Here is an 18,597-nt window from a genome sequence, read left to right on the forward strand (position 1 = left end):
GAAAATAGAGATTGAATAAATTCAAGAATCACAGAGTATTGATACACCTATGGAGGAATTAGAGCAGGAAACACAAGTAGTTATGGAAGAGCAACCTGCTCAAGTGGAACAAGACCAACGTAGGTCAAGCAGGATACGTCACCTACGTGAGAGATGTGAATATCTCATAATTGATCAAGGTGATGTATTACTCATGGATCAAGATGAGCCTGTGACCTACCAAGAGGCCATAATTGGTCCCGAGTCTGAGAAGTGGCTAGAAGCCATGAAATCTGAAATAGATTCCATGTACACAAACCAGGTTTGGACCTTGGTAGAGCCTCCTGTAGGAGTTAACCCTATAGGATGCAAGTGGGTCTTCAAAAAGAAGACTGACATGGATGGTAAGGTACATACCTATAAGGCAAGACTAGTTTCAAAAGGATATAAACAAATTCATAGGGTTGACTATGATGAAACCTTTTCACCAGTTACAATGCTTAAATTTATTCGGATTTTACTTGTTATCGTTGCATATCATGATTATGAAATATGGCAGATGGATGTCAAAATTAGTTTCCTTAATGGGATTCTTCTTGAGGATGTGTACATGACACAACCTGAAGGATTTGACATACACGAAGAAGCCCAAAAGATACGTAAGTTACAAAGATCAATCTATAGATTGAAGCAAGCTTCCAGAAGCTGGAATCTTCATTTTGATAAAACAGTAAAACAATATGGACTTATCAAGAATGAAGATGATGAAGGAGAAGGGCGACCCAAAATGCAACGGAATTTAAAAAATTCTCCTTTAGTGATCCTTACGAATGGGCATGATCAGTGATAGAATCGTTAACTCTTGTGGTGATTGAAAACTTTGATGTAGATCTACGGAGCGATCTCGAATATTAAACAGTGACAATGCCTTTACTCAGTCCACACGAACGGATTCCTTCAATCTCAGTGCTAGCTGCTACAAATGAAGGCTTTGAGTGAGAGAGAGAGAGAGAGAGAAAAGCAAAATTGCAACTACACAAATGCTTTTGCACAAGGGTTCTACTTATAAAATCATTTGTGTGGGCTGCAAGCTAAAAAGCCCACTTAAGTGTATGTGGCCCATATCTTATAATATGCCAAAATCACTTAAGCGCGTGGTACCTTACCATATTTCGTATTCTGCTTAAGTACACTGTACCTTACGATGTTCTACAATTCACTTAAGTGCATTGTGTCTTACGGTGTTCCTTAGTTACTCTATCTCTCATCAATTCTTCCTTTTGTGTGTGACCCTATAGGTTTTCGCGACATTGGCAATTATATTAAATCACGTATTTAACATAATAAACAAGGAGCGATATCTAGCAACACATCACTGCCACCCAAGACACGAAAATGTCATGTGATATGACAAATCCTTTTGTGATAATACTTATGTGTGCAATTACCATTTTGCCCTTATGTCTATATTGAACACAAGGCATAGACCGTGTCATCCTTGTCCAGTTCAATATTGGGCCCATAAACATTTATCCTGTAACGCAGGATGGGTAAATTCCATCTAGGTCACTCATGTCCCTTAGCATGCTTCGTGAAGTACCCATCAACTGTCTTTATGGTCATCCAGTTATAGACAATGTTTGATCAGCAATAAGGCACTCGACTCTATATCTAGGGTCCATAGTGGTTTCAGTTCGAAGGGTGGTATACACCATTATCACCATGAGAATAACTTATGACACTTTGCATAACATTTTATATGGTATTCTCATAGTGGGTCAATCCAGTATAAATATTACTCTTAATATTCATACTTATGTTTAAGAATTGATAACTCCTTATTCATGATCCATGAGATGTGATCATCAGTCTATATACATAATAGTCTTAATGCCTTAATGTTATCCCACTTCACAATAAAGCTCGACTACATATACTTTAAGAATAGTGTCCTTATGTTTAATGTGATCTCATGATTAAGTCACACTTGATACATTAAACGGACTAGCTATTCTAGGGACTTTATTAAACAAACATAATAAGAAAAAGCCTTTTATTATTAATAAATAATTCGATACAAGTACCTAAAGTATTGGCCTCTAGGGCTTACACCAACAGATGAGCCTTTTGTCTACAAAAAGGTTAGTGGGAGCATGATCGTCTTCCTGGTATTATATGTAGATGACATATTACTCATTGGAAATGATGTCCCTACCTTGCAACAAGTAAAGTCTTGGTTAGGGAAATCCTTTTCTATGAAGGACCTAGGTGAAGCAGCCTATATATTAGGAATCAGGATCTATAGAGATAGATCATAAAAACTGCTTGGCCTAAGTTAGAGTACATACATAGACAAAGTGCTGAGACGCTTTAATATAGATGATTCCAAAAAAGGATTCATACCTATGCAACATGGCCTGTGTCTATCAAAAACACAATCTCATTCAACTAAGGAAGAAAGGGATCGCATGAATAAGATTCCATATGCATCTGCAATAGAATCTATCATGTATGCCATGTTATGTACTCAACCAGATGTCTTGTATGCTTTAAGTGCAACGAGTAGGTACCAATCTGATCCCGGTAATGCTCATTAGGTAGCTGTCAAGAATGTCCTTAAGTATTTGAGAATGACTAAGGACTCATTCTTGATATATGGAGGTCAGGAAGAGCTTGCTGTAATTGGATACACCGATGCTAGCTTCCAGACAGATAAGGATGACTTTAGATCACAATTTGGTTATGTGTTTTTCTTAAACGGTGGCGCTGTGAGCTGGAAAAGTTCAAAGCAAGATACAGTTGTTGATTCTACAACCGAGGCCGAGTATATTGTTGCCTCAAGTGCAGTAAAGGAAGTTGTTTGGATCAAAAAGTTCATTAGTGAACTTGGCATAGTTCCTAGCATTGTGGATTCCATTGATCTCTATTATGATAACAATGATGCTATCACACAAGAGAAGGAGCCTAGATCTCACCAACTATCCAAACATATACTTAGGCGTTATCACCTCATTCGAGTGATAATAGATAGAGGAGATGTTAAAATATGCAGAGTACCTACACTTGACAATATTATTGACCCACTGACAAAGCCTCTTGCGCAGCTGAAGCATGATGGCCATACTAGATCTATGGGCATTAGGGGTATGCCTGATTGGCTCTAGTGCTAGTGGGAGATTGTTGGTGTAAGACCTAGAGGCCAATACTTTTGGTACTTGTATCGAATTATTTATTAATAATAAAAGGATTTTTCTTTTTTTTTTGTCTAATAAAGTCCCTAGAATAGATAGTCCATTTAATGTATCAAGTGTGACTTAATCATGAGATCACATTAAACATAAGGACACTATTCTTAAAGTATCTGTAGTCAAGCTTTATTGTGAAGTGGGATAACATTAAGGCATTAAGACTATTATGTAAATAGACTGATGATCACATCTCATGGATCATGAATAAGGAGTTATCAATTCTTAAACATAAGTATGAATATTAAGAGTAAAATTTATACTGGATTGACCCACTACGAGAATACCATGTAGAATGTTATGCAAAGTGTCATAAGTTATTCTCATGGTGATAATGGTGTATACCACCCTTCGACCTGAAACCACTATGGACCCTAGATGTAGAGTCGAGTGCCTTATTGCTGATCAAACGTTGTCTATAACTAGATGACCATAAAGACAGTTGATGGGTACTTCACGAAGCATGCTGAGGGACATGATTGACCTAGATGGAATTTACCCATCCTGCGTAATAGGATAAATGTCTACGGGCCAAATATTGAACTAGACAAGGATGACACGGTCTATGCCTTGTGTTCAATATAGACATAGGGGCAACAGGGTAATTGTACACATAAGTATTACCACAAAAGGATTTGTCAGATCACATGACATTTTCGTGTCTTGGGTAGCACTTAACTGAATTATAGAACATCATAAGGTACGATGTACTTAAGTAGAATACGAAATATGGTAAGGTACCACGTGCTTAAGTGATTTTGGCATATCATAAGATATGGGCCACATACATTTCATTGGGTTTTTTAGCTTGTAGCCCACACAAGTGGTTCTATAAATAGAAGCATTTGGACAGTTGAAACTTTCATTTCTCTCTATCTCACTCAAAGCCTTCATTCGTAGCAGTTAGCACTTAGATTGAAGGAATCTGTTCGTGTGGACTAAGTAGAGGCATTGTCACCATTCAACGTTCGTGATCACTCCTTAGATCTGCATCAAAGGTTTCAATCTTCACAAGAGGTAACTATTATATCACTGATCTTGTCCATTCGTAAGGATCATTAAAGGAGAAAATTTTAATTTCGTTGTGTTTTGGATCGGTATTCTCCATCACTTCTTTCATGGCCTTCCGCCAGACTTTCTTCTTGAGCGCTTCTTCAACACTAACTGGTTCAGAGTCTATTAACATGGCACATTGAATGACTTCTCTCTCATAGTCTATTTCAGTATTTTGCAGCATGTCAAACTCTACAAATATTCTTGGAATATTTTTTATTCTTTGTGGCCTCTGAACTTGTTCAAAATTTTCTTCAGACGTTGGAACAATATCAGATGCTGGAACCCTAGAAGTACCACCTTCAGAGGCATGACCATATTCAGAGTCTAGATCTCCACCAGAGTCTGAATCACCATCTGAATTTGGATCAGAGTCATATTCACCTTCAGAGTCAGACTCGCCTTCAGAGTCACCTTCAGGATCATCTTCTTATTCTGACTCATCTTCATAACCTTCAAATTTTGAAGTATATTTAGAAGTTAACTTAGGTGTTAACGCCGCATTAGAGTAGGATTTAGACTTGTCCCAATCACATCTTCTGATTCCTTCATAATGACATCTCTATTGAATTCAACCTTGTTAGTGACAGGACAATTGAGCTTATAAGCACTTGTACTGTGGTACCCTACAAGCAACATAACTCTGCTTCTGTCATCCAACTTCCTTCTCTTAGCATCTGGAATATGTTTATAACAAACAAAACCAAATACCTTCAGATGGCTCACACTTAGCTTATCTCTAGTCCATTTCTCTAAAGGGAAAATTTCCTTAATCCTTTTGATTGGACACATGTTGAGCACATATGATGGAGTGGCAACACCTTCTCCCCACAAGGTGTGGGGGAGCTTCTATTTCAGCATGCTCATTGTTATATCAAGCAAAGTTCAGTTTCTTCTTTCAGCAGGACCATTATGTTGACGAGTGTATGTAGAAGTCACCTCGTGATTAATTCCATTCTCCTCACAGAACTTTATGAACTCTATAGAGTTATACTCACCTCCACCATCAGTTCTGGGAACTTTCAGCTTCTGACCAATCTGATTCTCAATCTTGATTCTAAATTTCTTAAATTCGGAAAACACATTGTGTTTGAACTTTATAAGGGATACCCACGCCATCCTTGTGAAATCATTAACAAAAAACACAAAGTATTTATTTCTTCCTAGTGAAGGTACTGGAAATGGTCCACACACATCAGAAAGCACCACACTTAGAGTATGCTTTGCTCTTGGAGAAATTTCAGATGAAAATGGTAGTCTTGGTTCCTTCCCTCTTATGTACATATTGTATGACTTCTCTGGCTTCTTGATTGCAGGAACTCCATGTAGCAACTTCTTTGAATTCAAACTCCCTAAGCTTCTGAAGTTCAGATGACCAAATTTTTTATGCCACTGCTCACTTTCCTTCACAACACTTGTTGCACTAAGACATTCAAAGTCTGCAGCTTTAACATTCACTTTGAATGTTCTGCTTCTTCTTTGTTCTGACTTCATAATCAGCTTCTGATTACAGTCATACAACTTTAAAAGATTGTCTTTCATTGATAGCTATAAATCCTTTCTCAATTAATTGACCTACATTCATCATATTGCTTTTCATGCTAGGAACATACAACACGTTCTGAATCAATGCAGTTTTACCATTATTCAAAAATACTTAGACATTTCCCATTCCTTCAGCATTCAGATACTTATCATCAGCACATCTGATCTTAGTCCTCTTACCAGAGTCAAATAGACATTTCTTATTTCCAGTAAGGTAATTTAAACAACCAGTTTCCATGTACCACCAGTCTTCCAAAGAGGCACTATCAAACTCAGAAGCCATTGATAGCACAGGTTCATCATCAGAATCTCTTATGTCTATGTTTGCTTCTTCTTACTTCCTTTCTTTGTTTGACCAACTGTAAACTATCTAAGAATTTAGAAGGCCATGATATATTGGGTCGTCTAAAAGTTCATGAAAGATTGTTTATAAATGACATGATGAAGTACAACATGGCTCCACGGTATATAGTTTCACAGTGGGAGTTTGGTGAGGGCTCACAGAGGAGTCAGACTACAAAGAGATCATGCACGAAACCAACAGGAAGTCAATCGTCAAGTTTTTTAAGTTAAAGTCAATTGTCAACTGCATCTTTGAGGCATCTTTACTTGTCTCGATTTTCTATTTTCTTGCACCCATACATTGATGACATTGTTGATGTGGGTGACGATGGAAATTGTGGTTTTCGGGCTATTGCAACTTTACTTGGATGGGGTGAAGAGTCATGGAAGTTGGTTCGGACGCAGTTAGATACTCAAGTTCATCAATATCCTAAATTGTTTTTCAATTTGTTATATGACACGGTCGCTACAGTTAGGAATGTGTTACGAGTAGAAGACTTGGGTGTGCATGATGTTGATAAATGGATGATGATTCCAGATATGGGTTACTCTATTACTTGTAGATAACGTGTCATATTTGTCTCCCTGTCAAAGAGACTTAACATTACCTTTTTCCTTCTTACGTTAGCTCCACATATGTATACGAGCAAGTATAAAATCATTGTTATTAGTTTTGTTAACAACAATCATTGGATTCAGATAAAGTTGAAACCTGATTGGCCATTGACTCCCGTTACATATCATTGGAGATAAAATTGTATTTAAGATGCAAAAATATGGGAATCATCATATGCATGACGAATTAGGCACTGGGAAGATGAAGTTAGGAAGTCATCCTAATTTGTTTTGTAATCTTGTATATAGCATAGTTTTTGTGGAAATATGTACCTGTTATATGTAGTGGGTTTTTTTTATCAAAACAGTTATGCAGGTTTCTGTGCAAAATATAGGAGAATTTTTTTTGAAATTCTAGACTCTACCGGAAATTTTAAATTTTCCAATGTTCCAAATATTTTAAAATTTCTGGAAAGTTGTGACATTTTACGAAAATTTCATAATTTCTGGTATACCTCTATCGAATTGTGAAATTTCAGGTATGTATTTTTTGGAAATTATAATTTTATGGTACATGTGTCATGGTTGCGGTAAAAAAAAAAATCTAAAAATTGTGGTACAGACTCAAAATTTCCGGTAAAAAGATGTAAATTTTAAAAAATTCTGGAATTCATCCAAGGGTATAATGGTAAAATTGCTCAAAATTGGGTTGACAGGTTCAAGTGGGGGTGTCAAGTTAATTGCTCATAAGGTTCTTGTCTAACTTGTTTTGGGTTAGGGCTGACTCGATTCTAATACTATTACAAATAACGCTTTTTATGACGAAGGTTACACCTCTAACAATAAACAACCAAGGATGTAGGTCTTGAGAGCTCCATATTTTATTTTTAAAAAAGAATAATAATCAATCTCTTCTCACGGTTTTTACAAAAACCGACATAAATTGTTGTTCAGAGTTTGAGATTCGATTCTCAGCTTCTGCAATTTTATGTTTTATTTAGAACCAAAAATGTGCCTTTATATTTTATAGATTTTACGTGGGATACTATACATTGGTTTTTAAATAAACCTAGATAAAAAAAATCTCTAAATTTTTATTCCTTTTGGAACCAAAAAGGCGTCTTTGTTTTTATAGATTTTACGTCGGATATGTTACCTCAATTTTTAGTAAAACCGAGATAAATACTCTATAAAAAGAATCCCTCAGAGTTAATGTTAAGTCTAACTCATTCACTTTTTGAGCACTAGCAAACAAAAGAACATCATTCCTCTCCAAGGAGGAAGGAAGCTCGAACCAGCACTTTTCTTTACAAATCTCTCATCGCATTTCTGGTATGTACAAGTTCCTCATTACTGGTGTTGTTGTTGTTGTTTGTTGTTGTTGTTGTTGTCGTTGATGTTTTTGTTATTTTAAGATTATCTTATTGTTTATTTTTGTTGTTTGTGTACTATTTTTATTTTATTTTCATAAGCTTTATGTGATTATGGATCGTAGTTGGATGAAAGTCAATAGATTAAGTAAAGAGTATGAGAATGGAGTGATACAATTTCTTGATTTTGCTGAAAAAAACCTTCCTAAAAATAATGGGATTTTTTGGTGTCCTTATAAAAAATGTTTTAATACGAAGAAAAAAAAGCATCCAAGGGATGTTATATTCAATCATTGTGGTTGTGATGGAATTATTCAAATTTACACGAAATGGATATGGCATGGTGAACTGACAAAAAAGAGACCTTTGTCACATACAATTGAAGATGATGAATTTATGATGGATACTCTAGAAGACATGATTCGTGATGTTGGAGTAGATTCTTTTAAGAAAGCTAATGTGGTAGATACTTTGCAAAAAGACATGGAAGATTCGTGTTATCTGGGATGTAAATTTTTTACAGGAATGTCATATGTGTTAAGAATATTTAATCTTAAGGCAAGAGGTGGATTGACGGATAAAAGTTTTGCTAAATTGCTTAAATTGTTGAAAGAAATGCCTCTTGAATGTAACACATTGTCGAACCGTAGTTATGAGGCCGAGAAGATATTGTGTCATATGAGTTTGGACTATGTCAAAATACATGCATGTCATTATTATTTCATATTATATAGGAAAAAGTTTGAAAACATGAAGGAGTGCCCCAAGGTATGGGGAGTCACGCTACAAGCAGAAGGACAATGGTGTTGATGATGATGATAGTGTAACTAGCAAGGGTGTTTCGTCCAAGGGGATGTGGTACCTACCGATAATTCCAAGGTTCAAGAGATTGTTTTTTAATGTTAATGACACATGTTGGTTCTAAGTTGTAACACCTCAAAATTTGCCATCCTCTTCTTGGGACTAGCTTAGCATATTGCATTCCATATATTAGGGCATTAGGCATTTGCATATTGCATATCATGTGAACATAAGAGGATCATCCTCCAAAGTCTTTTCCAGAAGATAGAGAGGTTAAGAGATTCAAGCCTGAGGGTTTGTTTAAATTGATCATCGACCATCTGAGGGTTTGTGCTTCAATTAGGGTTTTCTTGGTTCTTCAAAGATCTTGAATATTATCTTGTTTGCAAGGATATGTCACCATCATCATGGTTATGTCATCCTCAAGGGCTTCATGATTCATGCTCAGGTTCCTCTAGATTAGGGTTTTGACCTATGGTCAACCCTAATCAGTTGCATTCTTCCAACCAGGGTTTATCTAGGAGGTGAGGCATTCTATTGAGATGGAGATCATATGAGTATCATGTTGAGCTTACATGGGCTAGGGTTTCATTTCTGCACCATTTCCCCAAGTGGTTAAGGCTCAAGCTGATTAGAGCATGTCAAGGTCATCTGAGGCCCATACAAGTCAACTGTGCAGTCAACTGAGGGCTAGGAGGTGGAGAAATGGTTTGAGAAACTTCATTCATGTTCAAAAGAGGCTTATTCATCATGCCAAACATCTATCTTGAAGATTTTGAAGCCAGATCAAAAGTTTCCAAAAATGGAAAGTGACCTGTAATTTCAAGTTTCCAAAAATGGCAAGTTTTTGGACCACATTCAACTTGACTTTCCAACATCAAAGAAGCTTCAAATGAAATTTTGGTCAACATGAAAGTTGAAGATCTTTCTCTCCCCTTTTCAAAAAGTCCAAGATCATGAGCATCTGGTGAATGGTTGAGGAGTTATGAGCAAATGATCATCAAGTGTGCATGAAACTTCAAAGTGTCATAACTTTTGATCCAAAGCTCCAATTTGAGTCACTCTTTTTGCAAAATGATCCTTGTGAACAATATTTTCCAAATCCATCATTGCATTGCATAAAATTTAATCACATGATCATTTGTTCATGTATGTTCATTTTGGAGGGAAAGTTGAAAATTCAAATTTGGTGCATCATACATGGTTAATTCCAATCCAATTATGTGCATGAGATGATTTTAAGTGAAATTACACCTTGCATATGCACTGTTCACGTGTACAATTTTAAGTTTACACACATTCTAGATCTAGATTTTGGGTTTCCCTTCCATTTTTGCTCTCATCTCAAATCTCAAATTCTTTCACATAACACCTCAATTTGACTGCATAATCGTGTTCATTGATCATCATTAAGTGCAAATCAAGTGCTGGATTAAAGGTTTTGGTGAAGAAACAAGTTGCATCAACACATGAACATGAACATGGAGTTTTGAATTTCAGCTAGATCCAGACCAATTCAAGTGTCAATTTCTCTCCAAAGCTTCAAAGCAATCATAGAGGAGTGGATCTGGAGCTGGTGGAAGTTGTAGCACACGATTTTGGTCACTGCAAGTCCAGGTTGGTGAAATTTCGAATCTCATGTTTCTTCAACTCATTGCCATGTTTAGATAGATCCTTTGATGCTGATAATCCTGATGCTTTTAGAATTTGAAATGGTTGAATATTGAATGAGTTATGTTGAGTTGAAGTTTGGGTGTGCATAATGTTTTGGTTCGATTTGCTGAATACATGATGATCTAGATCTAGATAATATGATATTTGCACTCTACATGTTGAGAGCTTTTGATTGATGTGCGCCTTGCAAAAATCTGGAAACAATTATGATGAAGTTCATCGTCTCCGCCGTGTGTTGGCCGGAGAAGACGACCGGAATCACTATTCCGGCCGTCTGATGCAAGCGCTAGGGTTTGCCTTGTCACTGCCACGCGTTCATGCCTATTGTGCGAATGATAGGTTGTGGTTCCTTTGACCTGCTCCACATGTACCTTGACTCTGAGTTGGCATGCCAACTCAATTATTGAAACGCGGCGTTTTGTACAAAACGCATTGGAACCTTTCGCTTGTACATGGTTCGATTCCTTCCTCCAGCATTTTTTCAAACTTCAGCATAATATTCCATTTCCCTCCAAATTGTCATGCATATTTCTTTTAATATTTCAATATTTTCATTCAAATTCAAAAAATCATAAAAAATAGAATATGCATCCAATTAAATCCAATTTTTTTCTCACATGATCAATTGAATGTTTATTATTTTGTGGTTGTGATTTCATGATTTTATCATTTCTGGAATTTTAAATGTGTTTGCTTATTTGAACATATATGCAAATTTGACATGTTGCACGAATTCTCTTGTGAAATGCTCATACTTGATCCATTTGCCATGAAATTTAATATGCTGATTCCTTACATGTTGCATGATTTGTGAGCTTTTGTTTGGCATTTTTAGCATTTTCCATCTCTGTTTTGATACATGGATGTATGGTGTGACAATGTGTGTCACACAATTTGATGTTGCTCTTGTTCATTTTCATATACATGTCAATTGAGCTTTTCTGATTCCAATTTTTTGCATGATGCTTGTGTTTAACATGTTGTATGCACATAAAACTTTCCATGGTTATTTGATTCATTTCTGTTTTAATATGGAATTTCTACTCTTAATGTCCAATTGTGTGCTTTGTAATTGCCTTTGCCTTATTTTGTGCTTTAGATGGCTTTGCTTATTGATTTGGATTTGATCCTTTTTAGGACATGTTCTTACTTGAATAAATGTGCTTCATGTTGAATATTGGTTGAGGTTTTGACTTTTTGCTTTGCCTTTGACCCTAGTCTTGGTACTAGTGGTTTGTACTCACCTTTTGAGCTTTGCATTTCAGGTTCAAGCTTCTAGTCTTAATGGTTGATGTTGATCTCATGACTTGAGATGCAAATTACTTTGTACACTAACCTTGGTTGTGTTGTAGGATCATTGGTGATGAACTCACTTGAGTTGTTGAGTTGTTGACTTGCCTTGCGTGCATATTGGTTGTAACACTGTTGACTGTTTGTTGGATTTGTCTGAATGTGAATATTAACTTGTTTGACTTTCTTACAGGTACTTTAGTCGCTTTAGCTCATTGCTTGAGTTGCTTTGCTTGTGGTTGGCATACCACCTAGGTAATCATCCTCTAACTCCATGTAGTTTGGAAGCCCTGTCGTTTCTTTTGGCAGGCATTTGGTTGAAGTCCTCCTTAAGAGGCAATGACTGTGTTTGTTTACTTTTATGCTCAAGACCTCCTTGTCGAGGCATGGTTACTTAAGTCCTCCTAAGTGAAGAGGCAATTGGCAGATATAAGGGATTAGTAATGAATCCCCTGCTAATCGTTTGAGTCGTCCATTATGCTCGCACTACGTGTTGATGCTCTTGGACACGTCCCCCAGATCTTGTACAGTGTCAGTCAAGTGGAATAGGGTCCCTCATTCTGGACCCCCACGTTTTCATTGATTCAAGCTCACCCAGGCCCGGGTTAAAAGCTATGAGGTCCAGCCCTCATTACCTTTCATCTGCTCACCCTGACGGTCAATGTCAGTGGTTAAGAGTTTCATCATACCTTTCTAGTGTTGGCTTGTTTGTCGAGGTTGATATGACCCCTTGACTAAAGCCCAACCTTGTATGAGTCGCTTGTTTGCATGTAGTGTGTGATACCTGTTCACTTGTGCTTGTTTACTTGCTATTTATTTGCTGTTTCAACTTGCTTCCTGTGCGAGTTAGGTTCTGTTTAGATACCTCAACCTAGGACCATTGTGGATTGCATGACAACTATTAGGCTCGAGTCAGTCTCCCTTTTAGTTAGTTCCCTGTCTCTGGTTAGGAGAAGTTTCTCCCCTGTTAAGGGGAACTACGTCGCCCTGATCCTCATACCAGATGAGGTACGTAGGCAGGAGATCGTGCGAGATCTCTCCGGGCAACCTTTTTGTTTTTGCGTGTGTTTTGCTTGACAGCTATCAGGCTCGAGTTCCCGACTCCCTGTTAGTCTGTGTGTTCACCCTTTTTCTTTTCCGTGTGTGTTTTGCTTGACAGCTATTAGGTCCGAGTTCCAGACTCCCTTTTAGTCTGTTTGTTTAACCTTTGTTTCTTTTGACGTCTCAGCGTCTTCTTGGTGTTTTGCTTGACAACTACTAGGCCCGAGTACCAGACTCCCTTTTAGTTTGTCAACCTGCTCTCTTTCTTTGGTGTTCGCTGGTTAGCGATTGCTTATCTGTTTGGAGTTAGATGTAAGACCATTGATTGGCTATCTGTTTCCTGTTTTGCTTATCTGTTTGGAGTTAGATGTAAGACCATTGATTGGCTATCTGTTTCCTGTTTTGCTTTGTGGAGTTAGATGTAAGACCATTAATTGGCTTTCTGTTTCCCGTTTATTTTTGGAGTTGGATGTAAGCCCAGCTATTGGCATTCCGTTTCCTTGTTGAATTTTTCTTTTGACGTCTCAGCGTCCCTGTGTTGTGTTTTGTTTCGGCGTGCGTTAGCCGAACTACGGTAGCTCTGATTCTCATTCCAGATGAGATACGTAGGCATAGGATGCGATATCCTAGCGAGCCTGTTCCCCCATTTCCCCGAACTACGTTGACTCTGATGTTTGTTTCTGACAAACTACGTAGGCCCAGGATGCGACATCCTGCCGAGTCCCCTTCCTCTGTCTTCTTTCGCCTGTTTATTCCAGTGTGTGTGCATTCTTTGAGCAGTTATTCAACAACCTTTTCCTATTCTTTTGAGCGTGGATCCCGTCGAGTACGGCGGACGTGAGGGGTGCTAATACCTTCCCCTTGCGTAACCGACTCCCGTGCCCTGCATCTCTGGTCGTAAGACCGTTCCTTTCCCTTTTTCAGGTTTACTTCGAGCGTTTCCTTTCCCTCCTTTGGGATAAATAACGCACGGTGGCGGCTCTGTGTCTTTTCCCGCCGGTTGTTTTTCGCGTTGCGACATAAGTGTTGGCAGCAATTTTGGTAAAACAAAGAGTGTTCACAAGATGTTATGTGTGATGTCTTAACATAAGATATCCTGTGTACCTGCTGGAGTTCAAGAACATGATCATGCAGGATTGTTTCAGAACGTCATAATGACATGGCATCTGATGATGTGTACCTGCTGGAGTTTAAGAAACATAATTATGCAGGACTATTTCAGAATGTCATACACAATGTCATGGCATCTGATATGCTTGTACCTGCTGGAAATTATAAAGGAATTATGGAATTATGCCGGATTGTTCCAGGATGTCAGACCCGATGTCATGACATCCTGTACACAGAACATTCAGTATGAATGTCTGGTGTTTTGTGATTGCGCATTTAATGGCAATCTATGTATGATTGAAGATCTGATTTGCAGGCGCATTCAATCATTGATTACAACCTGATTTACTTATTTTCCAAGGAGATCTAACCAGCTGTCATGAGAAGATTTGATTGGAAAATAGTTTTAGGGTTTTCAAGATGTCCAAGCCCAGCTGAATGCTTCTATAAATAGGACATGGAAAACATGATTTGATACACAACCAATACTAAGCGAAATATAGAGAGAGAGCTAGGGTTTGTGTCTTGTTTAGTCGTGAGACTTGTAAGCCATTCAAGTCATCTTTTAATGATTGAATTGGTCTGATTTGTGGTTGTAATTTGTCACTCTAAAGTTGTTAAGCAAGAGTGTGTGTCTACTTGATCAAAGTTGTGAAGCAAGATCAAGTGTGTGTAATTTGTCACTCTAAAATAGAGAATAGATCCAACCACAAAATCAAGTGTGTCTACTTGTGGTTGGAATTTGTCACTCTAAAATCTCTTGTGGCGATTCAAACCTTTGGTGCAGATCTCTTGTAACGATCAAAACCTTGGATACAAATCCACGGAGCGGTTACGAACGTTGAACGATGACAACGTCTCTACTCAGTCCACACGAACGGATTCCTTCAATCTCAGTGCTAGCTGGTACGAATGAAGGCTTTGAGTGAGAGAGAGAGATACGAAATTCCAACTCTTCAGTTATGTTGTATTCCCATATAATGCTTCTGCACAAGAGTTCTATTTATAGAACCACTTGTGTGGGCCTCAAGCCAAAAAGCCCACTTCAGTGCATTTTGCCCATATCTCATAATATGCCAAAATCACTTAAGTATTTGGTACTTTACCATATTTCGTATTCTACTTAAGGGCACCATACATTACGGTATTCCTTAATTACTCTATCTCTCATCAATCCGTCCTTTGTGTGTGACCCTGTAGGTTTTCGCGACGTTGACAATTATATTAAATCACGCATTTAACATAATAAACAGTGAGCGGTATCTAGCAACACATCACTGCTACCCAAGACACGAAAAAGTCATGTAATCTGACAAAACCTCCTGTGATAATAATTATGTGTATAATTACCCCTTTGCCCTTATGTCTATATTGAATACAAGGTATAGATCGTGTCATCCTTGTCTAGCTCAATATTGGGCCCATAGACATTTATCCTGTTACGAAGGATGGGCAAATTCCATCTAGGACACTCATGTCCCTCAGCATGCTTTGTGGAGTACCCATCAACTGTCTTTATGGTTATCCAGTTACGGACAACGTTGGATCAGTAATAAAGCACTCGAATCTACATCTAGGATCCATAGTGGTTTCAGGTCGAAGAGTGGTATACACCATTATCACCATGAGAATAACTTATGACACTTTGCATAACTTTCTATATAGTATTCTCATAGCGGGTCAATCCGGTATAAATATTACTCTTAATATTCATACCTATGTTTAAGACTTGATAACTCTTTATCCATGATCCATGAGATGTGATCATCAGTCTACAAACATAATAGTCTTAATGCTTTAATGTTATCCCACTTCACAATAAAGCTCGACTACGGATACTTTAAGAATAATGTCCTTATGTTTAATGTGTTCTCATGATCAAGTCACACTTGATACATTAAACGGACTATCTATTCCAGGGACTTTATTAAACAACCATAATAAAGAAAAAGCCTTTTATTATTAATAAATAATTCGATACAAGTACCAAAAGTATTGGCCTCTAGGGCTTACACCAACAATCTCCCACTAGCACTAGAGCCAATCAGGCATACCTCTAATGCCCATTGATCTAGTATGGCCATCATGCTTCTGCTGCGCAAAAGGCTTTGTTAGTGGGTCAGCAATATTGTCAAGTGTTGGCACTCTATATATTTTCACATCTCCTCTATCTATTTTCTCTCGAATGAGGTGATAACGCCTCAGTATGTGTTTGGATCGTTGGTGAGATCTAGGCTCCTTAGCTTGTGCGATAGCACCATTGTTATCACAATAGAGACCAATGGGATCCACAATGCTAGGGACTATGCCAAGTCCACTAATGAACTTATTGATCCAAACAGCTTCGTTTGCTGCACTTGAGGCAGCAATATACTCGGCCTCGGTTGTAGAATCAGCAACTGTATTTTGCTTTGAACTTTTCAAGCTCACAGCGCCACCATTTAAGCAAAACACATAACCATTGGAATCATTCATATTAAAGCGTCTCAGCACTATGTCTATGTACTCTGACTTAGGCCAAGCATTTTGTGATCTATCTCTATAGATTCTGATTCCTAATATATAGGCTGCTTCACCTAGGTCCTTCATAGAAAAGCATTTCCCCAACCAAGACTTTACTTGTTGCAGGGTAGGGATATCGTTTCCAATGAGTAATATGTCATCTACATATAATACCAGGAAAACGATCATGCTCCCACTAACCTTCTTGTAGACACAAGGCTCATCTTCGTTCTTGATGAATCCATATTGTTTTACTGTTTCATCAAAACGAAGATTCCATAAGTATGTCACAGGCTCATCTTGATCCATGAGTAATATATCACCTTGATCTGTTATGAGATATCCATATCTCAGGTAGGTGAAGTATCCTGCTTGACCTACGTTGGTCTTGTTCTACTTGAGCAAGTTGCTCTTACACAACTACTTGTGTTTCCTGCTCTAATTCCTCCATAGGTGTATTAATGCTTTGTGATTCTTGAATTTCTTCAAGATCTACTTTCCTCCCACTGATTCCTTTGGAAATAAAATTCTTTTCTAGGAAAACTCCAGTTCGAGCGACAAACACTTTGCCCTCAGAAGGATTGTAGAAGTGATACCCTCTTGTTTCTTTAGGATACCTCACAAATAAGCATTTGTCAGATTTGGGCTCAAGCTTAGTTGAAATTTGTCGTTTCACATAAACTTCGCAACCCCAAATCTTCATGTAAGACATATGTGGTTTCTTACCACTCCATATCTCATATGGTGTCTTTTCAACCTTTTGGATGGAACACGGTTAAGTGTGTAAGCTGATGTCAATAGTGCATGTCCTCAAAAGGAGTTTGGAAGATCGGTTGTGAATCATCATGAATCGGACCATGTCTAACAGGGTTCAATTTCTTCTCTCAGATACACCATTCCATTGGGGTGTTCCAGGAGGAGTGGGTTGGGATAGGATCCTACAGTCTTTCAGATGGTCATCAAACTCTAGGCTTAAATACTGACCACCTTGATCTGATCGAAGAGTTTTAATATTCTTACCTAGTTGGTTTTGTACTTCATTCTTGAATTCCTTGAACTTTTCAAAGGACTCTGATTCGTGTTTCATTAAATACACATAATCATATCTACTGAAATCATCAGTAAATGTGATGAAGTACTGAAAAACCTCCTATGGCTGGTATATTCAGTGGTCCACATACATCAGTATGTATGAGGGCCAAAAGATCATTAGCTCTTTCACCTTTTCCTGTGAATGGAGACTTTGTCATCTATCCAATTAAACAAGATCTGCATGTCTCATATGATTCATAATCAAAAGAGTCCAAGAGTCCATCTTTATGGAGTTTGGAAATGCGCTTCTCATTTATGTGGCCTAATCGACAATGCCAAAGGTAAATTGGATTTAACTCATTAGGTTTCATCCTTTTAGTATTAATGTTATAAATAGGCATTTCCAAATCAAGGACATATAATCCATTGTTCATTTGTGCAGTAGCATAGAATATATCATTCAAATAAATTGAATAACAATTGTTCTTTATTATGAATGAAAAACCAAACTTGTCCAAACAAGAAACGGAAATAATATTCCTGCTAATTGCAGGTACATAATAACAGTTCTCTAACTGAATTATTAAACCACTAGGTAAAGTCAATACATAAGTTCCTACGGCTAAGGCAGCAACCTTTGCTCCATTGCCAACTCGTAGGTCAACTTCACCTTTTGCCAAATCTCTACTTCTTTTCAGCCCCTGCACATTTGTATAAATGTGAGAACCGCATCCAGTATCTAATACCCATGATGCAGAAGTAGATAAATTAATTTTAATAACAAAAATACCTGAAGTTGAAGTCTCTACTCCATTCTTCTTATCTTCCAGGTACTTTGGGCAGTTTCTCTTCCAGTGTCCGGTCTTACCGCAATGGAAGCAGGTGCCTTCTTTTGCTATGCCTCCACTAGGCTTTAAAGCAGCAACGGTGGGTTTGGTTTTGGCAACTTCCTTGCCTTTCCCTTTATCACCCTACTTAGTAGGCCTTTTGTTTTGTCTCTTTCCGTTTCCGATCATCAGAATGGACTTCCCTTTTGACTTCAGATTCTGCTCAGCAGT

The sequence above is a fragment of the Lathyrus oleraceus genome, chromosome 1 (genome assembly GCF_024323335.1).
Source record: "Lathyrus oleraceus cultivar Zhongwan6 chromosome 1, CAAS_Psat_ZW6_1.0, whole genome shotgun sequence".
Lineage (NCBI taxonomy): Eukaryota > Viridiplantae > Streptophyta > Magnoliopsida > Fabales > Fabaceae > Lathyrus > Lathyrus oleraceus.